Below are 19341 nucleotides of genomic sequence, written 5' to 3' on the forward strand. Positions count from 1 at the left end.
TTGTATATTTGAACTTTATGCTTGTGCAGCATTCACTGAGACATTATCTTAAAATAAGATTTTAATTATGTTTATCAATTCCTGGAATTAACTTTTAAAAATTTTAAAAGTGTTATTTATTAATATTTGAGTGTTCTGTGTATATATACATAGTGCACACTTTATTAATGTACAAGTGTTCTGTGTGTATATATATATAGTGCATGCTTTATTTATTAATGTATGAGTGTTCTGTGTACATATATATATTTATTACTTTAGTGTTCTGTGTACATATATATGGTGCATGCCTTATTTATTAATGTATTAGTGTTCTGTGTGCATATATATGGTGCATGTCAGAAGAGGGCATCAGATCCCATTATAGATGGTTTTTAGCCACCATGTAGTTGTTGGGAATTGAACTCAGAACCTCTGGAAGAGCAGACGGTGCTCTTAACTGCTGAGCCATCTCTCCAGCCCCTGGAATTAGCTCTTGAGCTATCTGAGTCCTTCTCAGGAAGTCCTTGCTTATGCCTCCATCTTCAAGTGCCGTGCACATACATTACTCCATCAAATAAATGATACTTTCTATTGAGTATATACAAATATTTGAGTGAGAGAGATAGATCTTTATTATTCTACATGGGGTTAGTCAGCTTTCCCAGCATCTCTTCTTTTTCCTAGGTAGATTGCTTTTCCTATCTTAGCAATTTGAAATTACTGTACTTGGTGGGATTGAAATGTTAATCTGCTGTCTGCTGCCTGTCAGCCTCTGTGTATACATTGCCACGCTCCCCTTGCTCATCCTTTCTCATTGTGGGTGACTTCTTCCTATCCCCAGCCTGAAATAAACGCAGGCGAAGTTATTTGATGTGACTGAATCCGTCCTATTTGAAACAAAAGATTCTTTGAAGAAGATTTCAAAAAGAGACTTTGAAATACATTTCTTATATCTATTTTTAATCTAATTGATTTATTCAACATTAGGCTAACTTTTGATAACTTTTTTTTTTTATAGCTGAATTCTGAACAGATTTCTTATGGAATAGAATGCTGTGCAAACATGTGGCACTTAACTTCTTCTTCTTTTTTTTTTTTTTTTTTTTTTTTGTTTTTTGAGACAAGGTCTCTCTGTGTTAGCCTTGGCTGTCCTGGACTCGCTTTGTAGACCAGGCTGGCCTCGAACTCACAGTGATCCACCTGCCTCTGCCTCTCGAGTGCTGGGATTACAGGCGTGCGCCACCACGCCCGGCTTTAACTTCTTTTTGTGGTAGATCAAAACCTAAATAGGAGGCTGAAGAGGCGGCTCAGCAGATCAAGAACCTTGATCCACAAGCCTAGCGTCCTGAGTTTGGTCTCTGAGACCTACAAAATGATGGAAGGAGGGAACCAACTCCACAAAGTTGTCATCTGACCTCTACACTTATCTCTTGGCATGCCCACTAAATCACATGCAAATCCTGGCCCCCACCCCCGACACAATACAAATAAATAAACTTTTTTAAAAAAAGTCAAGCAGGGGCCCTGTAGGTATTAAAATTCAGAGGAAGTTAGCAACAAGGACAGGACTAGCAGTTACTTCTTCCTGATTCCTCCCAGAGAGAATGTGTCAGCCGCTGAGGACATGCACCATTGGGGAGAGCCAGCAACTCTGAAGGTACCAGGTCGCACTCCAGAAGGGGATGATGTAACCCACATACTTATACACTTTTCTCTATTTGTTATTATAGTCATTATTGGTTATTATTTTAATGGAGAGGCTTATGTCTGAAAAATAAGACCCAGGGCTTCTGAGCTTTCTCAGATATCTCCACTTCACTTTAGCAATTGGTTCTAATTTATTTTAAAAGTTGGTAAATTTAAAAAAAAATTTTTTTTAAGCCAATAGAAAGTCTTTATTATCTGGCCAGAAACTACAGTGGTGTTTGAAATCCTACTGTAATGGTGAACCTTTCTCCGGGTGAATTTTTAAGCACAAAAACCTTATGCTGGGTTGACAGCTCAGTTAAGAGGAACATTTAACAAGAACAGTTAGCAAAATATGGACCCATGGAAGCCAAAAGGCAAGGTTATACCACTGTTATGGAACGAAATATTAGCCACATAGAATGTGGTATTTTAAAGGGAAATTTGAACCTCCTTATGGCGATAGCTTCAAATGTGGCAAACCAGCCACTGGGCAAAATGTTCCCGTTTTAGCTACAGACAGAATACTGCTTAAAAATAGGCAAATTTGCACGCAGGCAGAGTCGATGGCCAATCTCTCCCAAGACAGTGTAAGCAAGTCCTCAATAGTTCCTGCCTCACAAATATGTCTGTCAGATATACTGGGCCAGAAGGCTGAAGATGATGCTCCAACGTTATAGAGAGTTCTGGGTGACTGTTCAGGAAGCAAACTGTCTCTGTCATTTTTTCACTTTGGAAGCTGCTAACCTGCACTTGTTGTTTGCTCAGGTAATTAATTTTATTCCTTCTCAAGTCTCTGATGGGGTTGAAGACCACATAGTTTAGCTTTACAATTAAGCTTAGTTTTTTAGGGGTTAAAATGTTTTTAGGTCTAGATAGATGTTTCAAGTTGATGGAGATGAGATATGATAGTTATGGAGTTAAATTCAGAATTTTGGATACACCAACATAGGAAAGATGCTTTCTTCAAGACTGCCAAATACAAATAGGCAAAACACTGTGAATGTAACATTGATATAATTCCTGATTGCTTTGTGGTTCTTCTGGCAGTATGTAGCTTATTTTATATTTGTATAATAATAAATGCATATATAAATATTTTTAAAAATAGAAGTTTGACAATACTTTGCAGGTGTAAAAGATATCAATATGACCATGACAACATGTAAATGAAGCCTTATTAAGCTTCTTAAATCGCAAACTGAAAAATAGTTCTAATAGACTTTTTTTTTAAATGTTGGGTTGACAGGCTGCAGAGATGGATCAGCCATCATGAGTCTGAGTCGACTCAACCTGGTGCAGAGAAACATCAATGGTTTCAAGTTCATCATCCCTCAGATCATAAAGTATAGCCCGGACTGCACCATCGTTGTGGTTTCCAACCCAGTGGCTATCCCTGCTTAACGTGTCCTGGAACCTGAGCGGGCTACCTAAGCATCGTGTGATCTGGAGTGGATGCAATCTGGACTCTGCTCGCTTCTGCTGCCTCATGTCCAAGAAACATGGCATCCATCCCAGCAGCGGTCACAGATGGATTCTGGGTGAGCATGGCGACTCCAGCATGACTGTGGAGTGGGGTGAATGTGGCAGGAGTCTCCCTCCAGGAACTGAATCCAGAAACGGGAGCGGACCATGACAGCGAGAACTGGAAGGAAGTGCCTAAGACGGTGGTGGATAGTGCCTATGAAGTCATCAAGCTGAACGGCTACGCCAACTGGGCCATTGGCTTAAGTGTAGCTGACTGCACTGAATCCATGCTGAAAAACCCATCTCGGATTCACCCCGTGTCTACGACGGTGAAGGGAATGTGTGGCGTTGAGCCCCAAAGCCTTCCCTGGCTCCAACAAACTGAGTGGGGACCAGCAAGCCTGTTCTACCACAGGATCTGGACTTGATCGTGGTGGCTCATGATTGCCTCTAACTCTCCGATGTCCTCTCCTGGCCTCTGTGAAGACCTGGTACACATAGGGTGCACAGACATCTGTTCAGACAAAACATCTGTGCACGCACAAAAATGATAAATTTCAAATTCGTGACTTATTACATACTCTCATAAATAGGTTTGAAATATCTTTGGGAAGTTTCCAGGGATTGAATAAGAGAGAAACCACCATCCCATAAATCCTTCGCCTTCTTAGCGATTTCGAAAAATCCAAATAGGAGTGAAAGCAATTCCACTGAAGCCGAAGGCGTGCCGCAGACCACTGACTCCACGTGCAGCTGAGAAGGTGTGGTGTTTGTGTGACATCCCCTTAGTAACTAGCTAGGTGCCCTTCGTGTGAAAGGGACACAAGTAAGATGACAGCTAGCTTCAAACTGTCACACGTCATACAACCTAGACTTATTTCTCAAGTCTCACCGAGAAGTTGTCTAGTGAGTGTGCTTGTGAAGGAGTTTCTCGATCAAGCTAGCTGAAGTGAGACGATGCCGCCCCACTGTGGGCGACACCATCCTGGGACCCGAGTAAGAGTGGAGAAGTGAGTGCGGGCATGCATGTGTTTGTTGCTCCCTGCTCTGATTATGAATGTGGTATGACCAACGTCCTCAGGTTCCTGCTGTCTTGACTTCTGTGCTATACGGGGTTGTAACATGAAACTGTGGTTTAAAAAAAAAATAGAGATTTTCTCCTTTAAGTGGTCCATTTGCCAGCACAGCCTTGGGCAGCAAAGGGACCTGGCGGGAGTGCAGTGGCAGACAGAGACACAGGACTTTGGGTTCAGTTGAGGAATAAACAATTTTCACTTCTCCGAAGCTGCTTACAAAGTGTTTTAGGTATTAACATGGCACTAAGTGTAAGGCTTGAGAAAACAGTCTTCGTGGCGCTTTCCCACACTCCCTGAGCTCTTTCTTCTATACTTTGCTGTTTCGTGCATTTTCACTGTGCAGGAGGACACTCCTGCTTAGTCACCCTCTCATTCCTGCAGCTTTCCGCAGCCGCACACCCGCACTGGGCTCTGGGTTTGGGCCTGGGAAAGAAACTGCATGTGATCTGGACCCTGATGGCAAATGAAACTTCACGATAGTAAGTTCTCTCATTGAAAAAATTGGAGACAAAGGAGATATTTTATTGCCCTCATTAAGAAACATTCATCCATGCTTTGGGGGATGTGTTGAAATCTGTTCATTTAAATTTTTCTTCTGAAAAAAATGTTTGTTTTACATTTTGTAATTACACAGGGGCGGGAGTGGGAGTGCACATGAATACAGTGCCTGCAGAGGCCTGAAGAGCACTTTAGATTCCCTTGAGCTGGAGTCACAGTGCGTTGCGAGCCCTCTCACTTGAGTGCTGAGAACCAAGCTCAGGTCCCCTGTAAGACCTCCAAACACTGAGTTATCTCTCCATCCCTCTAAATACTTTATTTAAAAAAAATGTTTCTAAATTGCACCCTAAGCACGGCAGCAGCGATAATCTAATCTGAGAAGACATAAAAGTAAGGGAATTTCACTGATTAATGGCTAAATAGCTAATTGATTTTTATTTTATTTCATTTTGTAAGACTATAAGGAGCCCCCAAAGATGTGAGTTTTATACTTTGGATAATAGATTTCCAAGCAGTATATTTCAGAAGACCAAAGACAGACAGGAACGCATTTTATTGAAGGCAGTTATTTTACACACTGCTGAGCAATGCATGCTATAATGCTGCATGCCTTGCGCAGTGGGGGTGGCGAGACCAGGATCCTGCATAGTTCCTGTGCACCATAAAAAATAAAAAAATCATCCGTTCAATTTTCTGGGTTTCTCCACTTTCCCCCCAGGGCTTCAGCTTCTGTGCTCTGCATTTCTTTATGTCTTGCAGCACTAGATAAGGTGCAAACAAGCATTTCTCACTCACCCAAGGCAGTCCCCCAGCATCTCTCTCCATTCCGACAATTGTGCGGAGTGCTTATGCAGTGTCAGGGGCCCCCGTTATTAAGCGTCGTGCCAGAACTATATGATCAGAAAGGAAAGCCACCAAGAAGCAATCCACATTTCGCAGAACTCGTTTCCCCCTTTTAGTCTTGTAAATTTAATCTGACTCATAGCTGCAGCAAATGCTTCTCTCCCAAGGCACAGGCATGACCTGAGCTGCAATACCGTGATGTTTCTTCCCGCCGCTCAATACATTAGCGCGCATCCTAAGGCATTTGGGGACCCTATGGTAAGGTGAAAATGAGGTGTTTATCGGCAAGCTCAAACTTATATGCGTGGCTGGGACAGATTCTATTAAGACAAGTCAAAGCAGAAACACAAATAAAACATACACAGGTGTGCATCAGACAAAGTATAGCAGGAAGAAAGCAGCACAACCTGTTACAGGCTGGAGGGATGCTCTCTCCGGGGACCTGAGCTTGGATAATATCACCCATACTGAATAGCTCACAACTGCTTATAACTCTTGTTCCAGAGGATATGACAGCCCCTTCTGACCTCTGTAGGGACATGTGCGTATGTACACATACCCTTCCACACCACACACACAAACATTAAAAGTTAAAATCTTTATAAAAAATATATAGTCTCAGGTCCTCATCTAATCTTTTTGACCTCCAACCGTTAATTGTGCGTCTATCTTATATACCTCTAATGAAATTTCCCTACCTTTAAAACATAGTTTTCTTCCAAAAAGGAAAAGAAAGAAAGAAAACGGATGCGGAACTGCAGATTGTGCTGAGCAGAGAACAGTGTACACTGCTCTCCAGAGTGTTGACTTCACTTCCCCGCACTCACAACTGCTCACAACTGCCTGCAACTCCAGCTCCACAGGATCCAGCATCATCTCGTGGCCTTTGCAGGTACATGCAACCGTGTGCGCGTGCCTCCCCCACCGACACACACAGTCAAAAAGAAATCTTCTTTTTTAAAAATAAAATTAGTATGTGATATTATGCAACTAACTTTTCTTTCAGATAATTAAAACTAGATTAAATATCCCTAGTTAGTTAGATTCCTGATGGATGTTGGGTGGGTCTATTTTATAGCCTAAGAAAGTGTATGTGTGTGTTCATGTGTGTGCTAATATGCACATGGGCGCATGCATGTGAGCCAGAGGTTGACATCAGATATCTTCCTCAATCACTGCACAACTTAGGTGTTTACAGAGGGTTTCTCACTTAACCTGACACTGAGTTATTTAACCAGGCTCCTTAGCCAGTTTATGGAAGCCCTTAGAATCAAGGGTGGAGGGAGACACATTAAGCAGTGATAGAGTCATCTGTCCTAACCTAACAAAGAAGAGTCATCTTTTCTTTGTTAGGTTGTTGAAGGAAAGAAAAAAAAAAAAGAAAAGAAAAGAAATAGGAAAGGAAGAAGGTGACTGCTTGTAGGCATGGTGGAGGAGGAGGTTTATTGTAGATAAAAGGATGCACAGAGACATCTGGAAACATCCAGAGTGAACATGAGCAGCCTGAGGTGGGCCATGTGAGAGAGTGGTGAGGAGGTAAAGGAGAGAGGCTGCCATCCAAGGAGAGTGGCCTGGTGCAAGAGACTGGCCTAGTCTGGGGAGTGGGTCAGGGTAGGAAAGCCCAGGCCCATCCCTGGATCTGCTGGGATATGACAATGGGCATCTTAGTTAGCCATCTGTCCCGGGTTTGAGACCTAACAGTTGCTATGTTTGGAGACGTTCAATGTTCATTCGGGATCCATTGATGAAATTATCGTTATTTTTTTTTATTTCTCTACTTTACAGTTACTATTGTCTCACTTGGCAATTGGTGATTTATATGTATGAAGATGGTTTAAAACCATGTGAGCCTTATCAGTGTTTGATCATTTTATCTCCTCTGCACATTGTACATTTTATTATAAAACGTTACACGCTATTGCTTCTGATACTTTGCCTGAAGCTCTGTTCCTAAACTCACTGTTGATTGGCAGGTGGCTGAATGTTCAGCTATACACATATTCTTTAAATTTAACTTTCTGTATTTGTGTGGTTACTTGTATCTTTTAAGCAGCCTCCATCAGCACTATTATAAGGACATTTTCTTAAGTAACTGGTTTTTATTCTTTCCACACTTGGCTCTGACTGCTCAATTTCAAGTTTCCCCATGCCCTCAATTGACCACTTGCTCCACCCTGGCCCTGCTTTTCCTTCCATCTTACTTGTGCTTGTTGTAAGCCACTCTGGGTAAGTTTATTTGTTTCCTCCTTCTTAGAGTTGTGTGTCTCAAAGTGGAATTTCTGTTCTCAAAGTGGGTCCCCAGCTGTAGTTAGTCGAAAGCAGAAGCAGACATTTTCTCTTGGTGTCCTTGGAGGAAGAAAAATGCCTTCCCAAGCCCACGAGCTGATTGTAAGAGGCAGGCTCTCCCACCAATAGCCCCAAGCCAAGTTTGCATGCAACTGCAACTGAGCTTTTTTGTAGAGATAAACACTTAGCCGCGTGCCTGTTGCTAGTCACAGGTTACCTTCCAGTTGCCACTGGCCAGCTTCAGATTCCTACTGAGAAGAGATAGTGATTTTATTCCTGTTTTGTGTTTATTCAATTCCTACCTTTGTTTGGTCTCAACCATACCAGCCTCATGTTCTATAAATTCTCGTTACTCACTAGCTATGTTGTCGTCATAGTAACCTATTATACTGACCCACTCTCATGAGGCTCATCTTCTCTGTGCATCTTGCTTATGCAGCTCCTGGGATCATGGTTTATCATAAGAGCTTTCTATATACCTCAGATGTACTCCGTATTTTGAGGCTAACACATATACTCTTGGTTTCGGTAAACAGAAAGGATTTGTAGTTTCCATAAGCCTGCCTTCAGAAGATATCACGTCCTCTGATAGGCACCACCTCCAAAGAAAGCAGAAGTATCAAAGCTCCTTCACTTTAGCTGAAATTTCTTTAATTGGCAATCATGCCCATTATTACTATGAATAGCATATTGCATAAAGTCTCTTTTTGAAAAGAGTGGCATAGGTCTTTTGCATGTAAAAGAGTTATTAGCATACTCATATTTTCCCTCTAGAATAATTGAACTAAAGTTTGCCGGCACCGAGAATTTAATGGCTAATGATTCTGAGCAATTATCTCTTATTTTCCTCCCTCTTCGGGCTCTGCATCATGGTGTAGCAGGTTTCTTTGCTTTTGTTTACACTACCTGCTCTATTCTGTAATAGAGGAGTTCTATTTGCTCAATCTTAAATCCCCCGCTGCCCTGGATTAATCATTTGATTTTTCACAAGGATTTTGTTTTTTCTTTCCATTTTATTATATGTAATGATACGTTTTGTTACTTGTTGTTAAACTACCTGCTGATAGCACAGGAAAGCAAATGAAAGATTGTATTGGCACAGAGGAACCATGCATAGAGAGAGGTTGGTTAAGCTCATAAATAAGACCTGTGTGATAATATAACTTGAAGGAACTGAACACAGGGGAAAGGAGTTAGGTTCAGGCAACAGAGAGAACACCACTAATCTGAGTACAGATTTGAGAGTCAGGACAATTTTTTTTTTTTTGAATTTAGTGTATCTGAGAGAGAAGATGAAAAGAGAAAAGTGCCCTTAAGTCCATCTGGTCACAGTGGAGAGGTAAATGATGTCCTGAGAAATTTACCAAGGTGTCTAGATGAGGTCACAACTTAATATGGGTAGAGTTTATTTTAAGGGTTTGTTTTAAATATTTGTAATTATATGTACATATGTATTTGTGTGAGTATGTGCACATGGAATGCAGGTGCCCAGGGAGGCCCAGGCCTTAGGATCCCTTGGAGTTGGAATTACTGGCAGTTGTGAGTCTCCTGCTATGGTGCTTGGAGCCAAACTCAAGCCCTCTGCAGGGCCAGTACACACTCTTAACCATGGGGCCATTTCTGCAGTCTCATCAACTGCGGTCTTCATAATCCAAGTATAATGTGGAAATCTCATAAAGATGAACGTTGTAACCCGTAATTTCATATTGTAGTGATCTGAATGAGAAATGTCCCCCACTGGCTCATGCATTGGAACACAGGGTCCCCAATTTTTGATGGTAATCAGAACGGCTATGGGACTTTTAAGGGGTGGGACTTTGCTGACAGAAGTATGTCACTTGGGGTAGCCCTGGAGGTTGTGTGGTCTAGCTCCATTTCTGTCCCTGTTTCTGCTTCCCCTCAGTGGATAGTGACATCTCTCAGCTCTCTGCTCTGGCTGACCGCTGTTGCGCTTCCTCTGTCATTTTCGACTGTCTCCCTCTCTTTGTAACTATAAACCAAAACATATTCTTACGGTGTTTTATCACAGCAACCAAGATGTAATCAGTATACATATGATTTGAAAGTCTCACTTCAGGTATAACAGTAACACCCAGGCTTACAGTCATGTGTACTCTATGGGCGGCCCCATGCCTTAGATGTGGCAATCTGAACAGAACTCAGCTGCCTTTGCTTTTTAATATTTATTTGTTTCTTCACATAAGTGACATAGGGTTTTTCTCCAGAAGTTTAACGTTACAAGTTATTATGATCTGCATTGGTAGACAGTTGATGTTGCCATGATGTTACTGCCTGCATTAACACTAACATCATGGAATTTTTCTTATGACCAAAGTTATGAATCAAAGACCAAAAACAGCGTTTTAAATGAAATTCAAGGGTGAAAAATTCACAGCCAACCCTTTTTGTATATATGTCTAAGTCAACAATATAACATTGCCATTGAGGAAACATGAAGAACTAGGACAGAGAAGCAGTTTTCACATTCAGCATTGATAGCTAATACTGTGGCTTTCAGAAAATGTTAAGGAAATACTTAAGAAAACAAACAAACCTGTACCCCATTATGTTGGAAATCTAAAAACAAGAGCACCATACTAAAATAGTCTTTAAAATAGAATCTGAAATAGAATTTAGGGCATTTAAAACTTATCGTTTCAAACACACGTATTAGATTTTAAACCTCTGTCTTGGGGTTAGTATGTAAGTAGCTATCATTGATTCTTCTATGGCTAGGGCTGCTTAGAAATAGAGCTGAGAGCTGGGCGTGGTGGCGCACGCCTTTAATCCCAGCACTCGGGAGGCAGGGGCAGGCGGATCGCTGTGAGTTCGAGGCCAGCCTGGTCTACAAAGTAAGTCCAGGACAGCCAAGGCTACACAGAGAGACCCTGTCTCGAAAAACCAAAAAAAAAAAAAAAAAAAAAAAAAAAAAAAAAAAAGAAAGAAATAGAGCTGAGCATTTCTGGTCATGTGATTTGATCCCATTTAGCCAATTGCTGCTCTGCGGTTGATGAGCACATCACCTTAGTGGCATACAACAGCTCATAGCTGACTTGTCTTACTGAAGAACTCCGCACGGTGCTCTATGTGACTTCACTCAAGTACTACCTGTTGGCAGTGATGGTTTTATATTTGGCTTGAAATAGCTGAATTAAATGAAATGGAGTAGCATAATTGCTAGTCAAATTCCAACTCGTTTTATTGGCTCTGCAATCATTAAAGATAATTACAATAGGAACTGACATGATACAGGTGCATGTGGAGAAAATTGTCTTTTTTATTGAGTTCATATAATAATTTACCATCTGACGTGTAAGTATATTGAGAATAAAAAATATTTTTTCATACCTTCTTAAGAAATCTTTCTGAATTTAGGGTGATCAATTTCCGCCTATAAATCATTATAATAGTGTTTTAATAGAATATTCTAAAGGATTTCTCTTAATTTTCTCCTGTTACCTTGATCTGGTCTGTGGTCTACTAACACCTGCCAGAGTTAAAGATTAATTACTCATTTTTTGATGTTATTTAAATGTCTTAATTGTTTTCCTGTTATTATATTATTATTTAAATATTTATTTACTCAAAATTCCAGTATTCCTGTTGTTAAAGTCAAAATTATAGCAAGGACTTCAACTATTGAAACAGAAATCAGCAATAAAGTTATTAAAAAGCCTGTGAGGCCATACAAAGAGAGACTGAACTAAATTTCTACTTGAAAACCATAAAGGAGAGTGAAGGCATTGCTACAGTGATTTGACACTATTCTTGCTCAAGATATGACAGAGTGGTTGACAGAAATGAGAATATTTGAGTATTTTACACACACACACATCTGTTATATCTGATATATGATATATATCATATATTGTTGGCTCTGTTTCTTTCTCTTTTTTTTTTTGTTTTTTGTTTTTGTTTTTCGAGACAGGGTTTCTCTGTGTAGCCTTGGCTGTCCTGGACTCACTTTGTAGACCAGGCTGGCCTTGAACTCACAGCGATCTGCCTGCCTCTGCTGTTGGCTCTGTTTCTTAACAATTAAAATTTATTATACAACCCAACTATCTTACACAAGAGGGAAAAAAGATTAAAGGGAAACAAGAGTGAACCTTCCAGTGGTATCCGCTCCACAGTACGGGTCCCTAGGTGTCTCTGGCCTGCGAGCTGGTCAGGCCTGTTCGCTGATCCTCGTCTCAACCTGCAGCCCCTCTCCTCCTCTCTGCCTACCTGTCTCTCACGAGCAAGGGGCGGTCTCCGCCTCCCATTGAGGGTAGATTGGAAACACAGTAGTCCATGTGCAGTCCCCAGTAGCTTCCTGAATTCCAGGCCCAGGATGACTCCACCCAGTCTATCTCAAGGTTAATCTCAGGGAGTGTCGGTGGTGTGTCCAAGGGCAAAGCCCGCCAAGACTGCTTTCACCTGTGGCAAGCTTACACTCCTCCCCACAATATATCAACAGATTCAGGTGTGAGTGTGTGTGTTTATTGTTTTTGTTGTGGTTGCCCCTATTGCCTGCTATATGTGTCAATGTTCATTTTGTAGTTTTTTTCATAACAGGGTCAGTGACAAGGAAATGGTAATCTTCCAGTTCTGATACAGGGCATAGTAAGTAGTTATTGTACATTATAATATTTAGAAAAGAGATGAGGCAGTGGATCTGTGCACTGTAGTGAGTAATGGGTGAGTTGAGATTTGGGATCCAAAGCTATTTCACTATAAAGTCTGCCTTGTCTGGTTGTATGCAAAACACCCTGGCAATAATCCTGCTGATCTTAGTAAGCATGAGATATTATGGTGGATGGTTGGGGTTGATTTGAAGTCAAAATATACTTAACTCAGAGATGATTTGAAAGCATCAGTAACAGAATCTGCTATATTCCTCGTGTGGAACGAAGCTTGTGGAAGCTGCGTCTTGGAATAGATTACTTATTTGTATTAATTTCTCTTTGTGATACCCATGTCAAGGAGAGGAAAATTTCCCTTCCAGGATATGTGCAAACTAATAGAGGGAAATCTAGAGTTCATAGGAGACAACTTAGCCGTGAAAAAAGAACTAACAGTTCATAGGTGGTTTTCATATATTTTCTGTGGAGTATTGACAGTAACCACATAATAAATACCACAACTAGAAGTAAACAAGAGTTTTGTTACCAAGCACATAAAACATGAAGGTTGACAGATTGTATCCTGAATGATTTTATATTTGCAGTAAGCTTGTAGGCTGTGACTAGGAATAGATCACCCATCAAATAAAGCTTAGGGTTCTTATGATGACTGGCCACAGCTTGCTTTTGTGAAGTTGATATAGTCTGACAAGTAGCTCATTAGGATGCTATCATATGTCTTAAACATTTACAATGTGTGTCAGAAGTTACAATGCCATTACTTCACACACACACACACACATACACACACACACATACACACACACACATACACACACACATACACACACACACACATACACATACACACATACACACACACACACACACACACAAAGCCATGTGTGACTTGCTTACCAACCTGGAACGTGTTTTTGTTTTTGTTTTGTTTTGAAATGGGAGACAGTGTCCATTGCTTGTAGATTGCCGGGCTCAATATTTTACAGCTGGTGACTGTTGGCTCTCTGATGGGAATGCTGAGGACCATGTAGTTTGACAGGTGAAAAATTGTACAAGTGCTTTGCTCCACATTAGCGACATTGTCACAAAACTCATCACACAAACACATTTCTGGAACACTGAAAGATTCTAGTCTGGAGAGCTGTGGTGGAGAGCTCTCTACTCACTGGCTCATGTAGTGAGCATCCTTTTGAGTGTCTATGATGCTGCGACTGCACTGTTGGAAGCCGAGACTGGGCAATTATGAATATTTGCTCTCTTACAGTTCTGGAGGCTGGGAAGCCCAGGATCAAGCTACAGACACACACTTACACACACACACACACACACACACACACACACACACACACACACACAGAGACAGAGAGAGACAGAGACAGAGACACAGAGACAGAGACAGAGAAGAGAAAGAAACTTACAGAAATCTATTGATTTTGTTTCTCCAGAGAATCCAGCCTGGCAGAAAAATTTAACAAATCTTCTTTAAAAATATTTGAGAGTGGTTTCTGTAGAATTCAATCCTCTGCTTAAAGAACAGTGGAGAAGAAACATAGGTGAGAGCCCGCTGGCTGCCACAGTCTGCTGCCTGCTTACCTAGCCCACCTGCGGTGCTGTACCCAGGCTGCCTAAGGAGCTCTTGCCTACAGAAAGAGCTGTCTGCATTTTATAATGAAACCGCCTAGGAGCTTTTTCTGGCTACTCTTGCACCTGCAGCCTGCATTCCACTCTTAAATCCCTCGGGGTTTACACCCTTTGCCTTTCACCATCAATAGAAGAAATTGTCCTCTGTAATTCATGCACAGTTTTTACTGACAAAGACGAGGCAACGTATTTGTGATGGAAGCACATAGTTCAAGCAGATAATGCCAACCCACAGTTTTGCATCCAAAACCGAGGCTGCACCACATTAACTAGAGGATGCCAAGACTTGAGGGCAAGAAGAAAAAAAGTGATTTTTCTAGCTCGTACTATACCCATTGTTGCTGAGATAATGGCCTTGAATTGATGTCACTGTTTAAGGACCAGGGCAGAGAGAGCAGTGAGTACCTGAAATTCAGGTCCATTATCAGCCAGAGAGTCATTCTCAACTTTCTGATGCTGTCACTCTTTCATACAGTTACTTATGTTGTTTTAACCCCAGACATAAAATTATTTTTGTTGCTAATTCATAACTGTATTTTCACTGCTGCTATGGATTATAATGTAAATATCTGCTATTCAGGATATCTGATATGTGACCCCAAAAGGAGTCCCAGCTCACAGGCTGACAGCCCCTGATCTGGAAGAAATATTACAGATCACTTAGAATAGAACAGGATAGTAAAAACATTTGACTGTGAGGATTTTTGAAGGCAGCTTGAGATGACATGCACACACATTGAAAATACTAGAACACTTTTTACAATTTACATTTTTTTTTCATGAGGGCTAGTGACTTTGGATAGGAACATGCATTCCTTAATTTTGCCAAGGCAGTGCATGAGTGAACACTGTTGCAATCCTTACTGAAGCAGGATGTGAAAGTTGTATTGATTGCTGAGAATGCTCATTTGAATTTAAAAATATTTCATTACAGTTCTTCTTGCTCTGGATTATTCTAGTTTCGATGTTTTTTAAAATAACGCTTTTCTTTATTCTTTCAGAAGTTTATACAATATCTTTTAATCATATTCACTCCCCCAACTCCTCCCAGATTTTCTTCTAACTCCCGACTTACCCAACTTCATGTTCTTTTTCTCTTTCTCTCTTAAAAAGAAAAGAAGTACGTGCAGTTCAGTTTGTGGTTTTGAGTGATGCTTCCCATACACAAGGCTTGTCCTGGCCTGTAGTCCAGGTACCAAGTGTCACTCCACTAAAGAACACTGGCTTTCCATCGCCCAGTAGCAGTGAAATCCCAAAGCTCGCCAAGGCTACACAGAGAGACCCTGTCTCGAAAAACCAAAAAAAAAAAAAAAAAAAAAAAAAAAAAAAAAAGAAAAAGAAAAAGAAAAAGAAAAAGAAATCCCAAAGCTCCTCAGACAGGGGTGAGACTCGGAGCTTATTTCCCTTCCTCGTGTTGCAGTTTTGTCTGGCTTGAGCTTGTGCAGGTCTTAAGTATCTGTCACAGTCTCTGTGAGTCCAGATGTGTGTTTTGTCCGAAAATAATTTCTTTGAAATCATCATTGCTGCTGGCTTTTATATTTTTTGCCCCCTCCTCTACATAGATCCTTGAGCCTTAAGGGAAGGGAGTGATCTAGACATCCCATTTAGGACTGAATATATATATATATATATTCAGTTGTGAGTCTCTCTGTTAATTATCATCTACTGCAAGAAGCTTGTACAATGAACGCTCAGAAGTACAGCAATATGCCATTGGTAGTCATTTTAATGTTATGCCCATTTAGCAGAATAAATAGCAATACATTTTCCTTTAGTGCCCATGTTTTCTCTGGCTTTAGGCATTTGGGTATAGGCTCTCTCTCATGGAATGGGCTTTCAATCCATTAAGAAAGTGGGTGGTTACTTTCTACGTGAGCGTACCTTACCAGGCAGGTCATTATTGTAGCTTGTAAAGTTTATAGCTAAATTAGTTGACGGTTACTTTTATCCTCTGGTAACATGTATAATACCTTCCAGCAATATGGATGCTAGGCAGCAGAAATAAAATATGAAGCCTCAAGTTGAATCCCAGATAGATTTCTCCATGTTCTATGACTTAAATATGTGGCGGCTTTCACAACAGTTTCCTTCTATAAGGCTCTGGTGGGCGGCTAAGGATCCTGGCAGTGGCTTGTGACATGTGGGGAGTCTATGGATTCCCGCTTGGCCGACAACTCAAAAAGAAGTAACCAATTATCGCTTCCTGTGTTAATGGCCATCTAGCGAGGAGGAGATGCAGACGGTAGAGCTCTGGGTGGTACCCTACATTTGGTCCTTGTATAGAAGTCAAGCAAAGCCTGGAAGCTGCCAGGACTTTGCACTCAACCATCTACCTTCTGAACAGACCAGGCTGTGTGCAAGTTTCCAAAGCAGGGAGGAGATGGAAGATACATAGGAATGGTCTGTGGGTGGAAGGTGGCAGAGCAGTGAGAACCTGAAACTCAGGGAGCCATTGGGAAGTGTTGTGCAGGATATGACTTAGCCGGGGCACGTGTGATACTGGGAGTTTTATTTGATAGCATATGGTGTCTAGCAGTGGTTACTCCCTTCCCCCACCATTATATGGTAATTCTATTTGAGTTTTTATATATGTTTATATTTTAGGAAGCTTCTGTGGTAATAGGTTAATTTTTATTTATTTATTTATTTATTTTAATGTTTAAAGGCTCCTTTATTTTAAGTGAAGGAAAGTGTTCACTTTAACTTCTCCTAGAGAATCCATAGAGAACCTTAGAAGGTTATCCCAGACAGTTAACTTGAGTAAATGCATCATCTAGCTAAAGTGAACAGCCTGCTTCTGTTTCAGTCTCACACTCGTGACAAGTTGAGCTTACAGCGGCTGCCAGCACTCAGCCTCCGCACATGTTTGCTTTCCTCGTGTGTGTGTGTGTGTGTGTGTGTGTGTGTGTCACCCTCTACATGATGCCGTGTAACACCCTTCACACTATGCTATGCATTACATCAGGACTTCTGTTTCTGCGAGAAGTTCTCTTCCGTGTGCACCAGATGGAAGCTCTGGGGTAAGCGGCAGCCTTCTGTGAACTGTGTGTCTTCGCTGTGAGGAGAGCTTGCCTGCGCCTTTCTGGTAGTTCGCTGTTGTGTGCGTTTCTCCCGAATGCCTCATCGTCTTTTGCAGTGCCTCCTCTTCGTTACTTGACACATAATACTCTCTGTACCTACAGTGGGAAGAAGTAGTTCCCACACTGTGAACATGGCGCCAGAAACACTCCATCTCTTTTGCTTAAAAGTCCCACATGCCCAAAGAATATTATCCTGCAACATAGAAAGCTCTTTCAGGAAGAAAACATTTTTTATCCTTTAAGAACTGTCTTACTTAATAGTGTGGTTGAGCTCTATGGTCTCCTCCAATGACAATACTGTTGACGTATTGAACTTTTTCTTTTAGTCTTGGGCATCATCGGTTCCTCACCACTTCCCGGTGGGTCTAATCTAACAACTGTTTGGTCCAAAGACAGTCCAGTCATGAACTGTGTTCACCTTCAGTTTTGTCATGTAAATGGCAGTAAGAAAGTCTTAGAGAGAAGGTAAACTTTTAGGGAACATATATAAGTTATGTATCATGTTTCTTAACATACGTTAGGTACTAAATCATGATTGATATTACACAAAAAATCTTAGATGTTTTAAATTTTTATTTTATGTTTGATAATGCATATGTTGTGTCTAGTGTAAATATGGGTAGGTGCCATGGAAACCAAAAACAGGCATCATATCCCTTGAGATGGAGTTACAAATGGTCAAGAGCTGTGTGCTGTGTGTGCTCTAGTAGGGCAGCACACACTCTTCACAACCCAACTACCTCTCTGGCCATTCTAGGACTTTTAAAATATTTTTTTTTCTCACCTTTGTGAGCTCTTGACCAAATCTAACAGCCAAATAAATTCAACAAAATATAGGAGAAAACTTCTGTAGATGTTTTTTCTATTTTTCTTTTATTGAAAATATGCTTTTTTCCCCCCACACAATATATTTTAATCACAGGTTTCCCCCTCTCCAAATTCTCCAAGAGCCTCCCACCTTCCCTTCCATGTAAATTCAAATCCTTTCTTTCTCCGTTTCTGTCTATGGATGTTAAGAAGAACAAATTGACAGCTAAATAATAATTATAAAATAAGATAAAACCCAAAGAAAACAAACTAGAATAGTATAAAATAAAGCAAGGGAAGAAAAACAGAAAAAGAAAAAAAAAACCCCACAAGAGACACATATAGAAGTGAAGAAGCACGTGTTTATACATACCGGGGTCCTACTAAAACAAACCAGAACTCATAATATACAGGCAAATGACCTGTAAGGTGAATTTTCTTTAAATTTCCTGACAAACCTTCATGAGACAACCTCCAAAGAGGCCACTGAGTTCATTTATGTTGGCCGTCAATTGCTGGGCATGGGTTTTGCTCTCATGTATGGTTCACACACCCCAGTGAGATTCCTCTAGGCTGAAGAAAATGATTTTTCTTGGCTTTTGGGTTCGGGATTAGGGCTTGTGTCTACCTCAGTCAGTGCTGGAACTCCCTCTGGCACAGACACATGCAAGCCCTAGTCATACTGCCAGTGTCCGTGAGTTCATATGATTATCAGCCTTGTCGCATTTAGGAGCCCTTGTTTTCTTGATGGCTTCCATTCCCTCTTGCTGTTTGCACTCCCTCCTACAATGGGTGAGGAACTAATGTAGATCTTGTTTTATTTCAAATACTACTTGTGGGGGTACTGTGGATGTAGACCAATGTGGAGTGTTTGCATAGCGTACAAGAGAACCAGGGTTTAGCCATAGCACAGCAAACGCCTATTCATAAGCTGCATGGCTCTTCTGGTGCCTCTCAGTGGTCCTACTTAGAAGCACTGATGGCTGATGGCGTTAGGAATCCAGCCATGTCCCCCTTAGTGGAGTAGCATTACATGTCCCAGCATCCAGGCGCTTCTGTCCCAACACAGTCCCTCTCTTTCCAAAATCATAGTCGTTGCCTGAAGTGAAAAGTGAACGACTCATTTTTTTTTCTTTTTTGGGACATGGTTTCCTTGTGTATCTCTGGATGTCTTGGAACTTGTTTTGTGATTGAACCACCATTTTTGAATGTAGTATGTCCTATCCTGTCTGTCCTTTTAACATGAAGGGATGACACCTGATGGAGGCTTCAGGATGACTCCGGGTATTACTAATATTCCTGAGCTCCATATTAGTGTCAATGCTTCTAAAGCCACATAGTCACTCTCTTTCC

The 19341-nt window shown here is 41.0% G+C and overlaps 1 pseudogene across 1 annotated transcript in view; it reads left to right on the forward strand.

The window, feature by feature from the left end:
* The first annotated feature begins 1586 nt into the window (after nt 1–1586).
* Nucleotides 1587–19341, forward strand: part of LOC311580514 (L-lactate dehydrogenase B chain-like) — a 44786-nt pseudogene continuing 27031 nt past the window's right edge. The window contains exons 1-3 of the transcript XR_014783547.1: nt 1587–1646; nt 2918–3896; nt 6279–6444. The product of XR_014783547.1 is annotated as an L-lactate dehydrogenase B chain-like (transcript). The remainder of the gene's footprint in view (nt 1647–2917; nt 3897–6278; nt 6445–19341) is intronic.

Source organism: Acomys minous (assembly GCF_964271855.1).
Source record: "Acomys minous genome assembly, chromosome: 13".
Lineage (NCBI taxonomy): Eukaryota > Metazoa > Chordata > Mammalia > Rodentia > Muridae > Acomys > Acomys minous.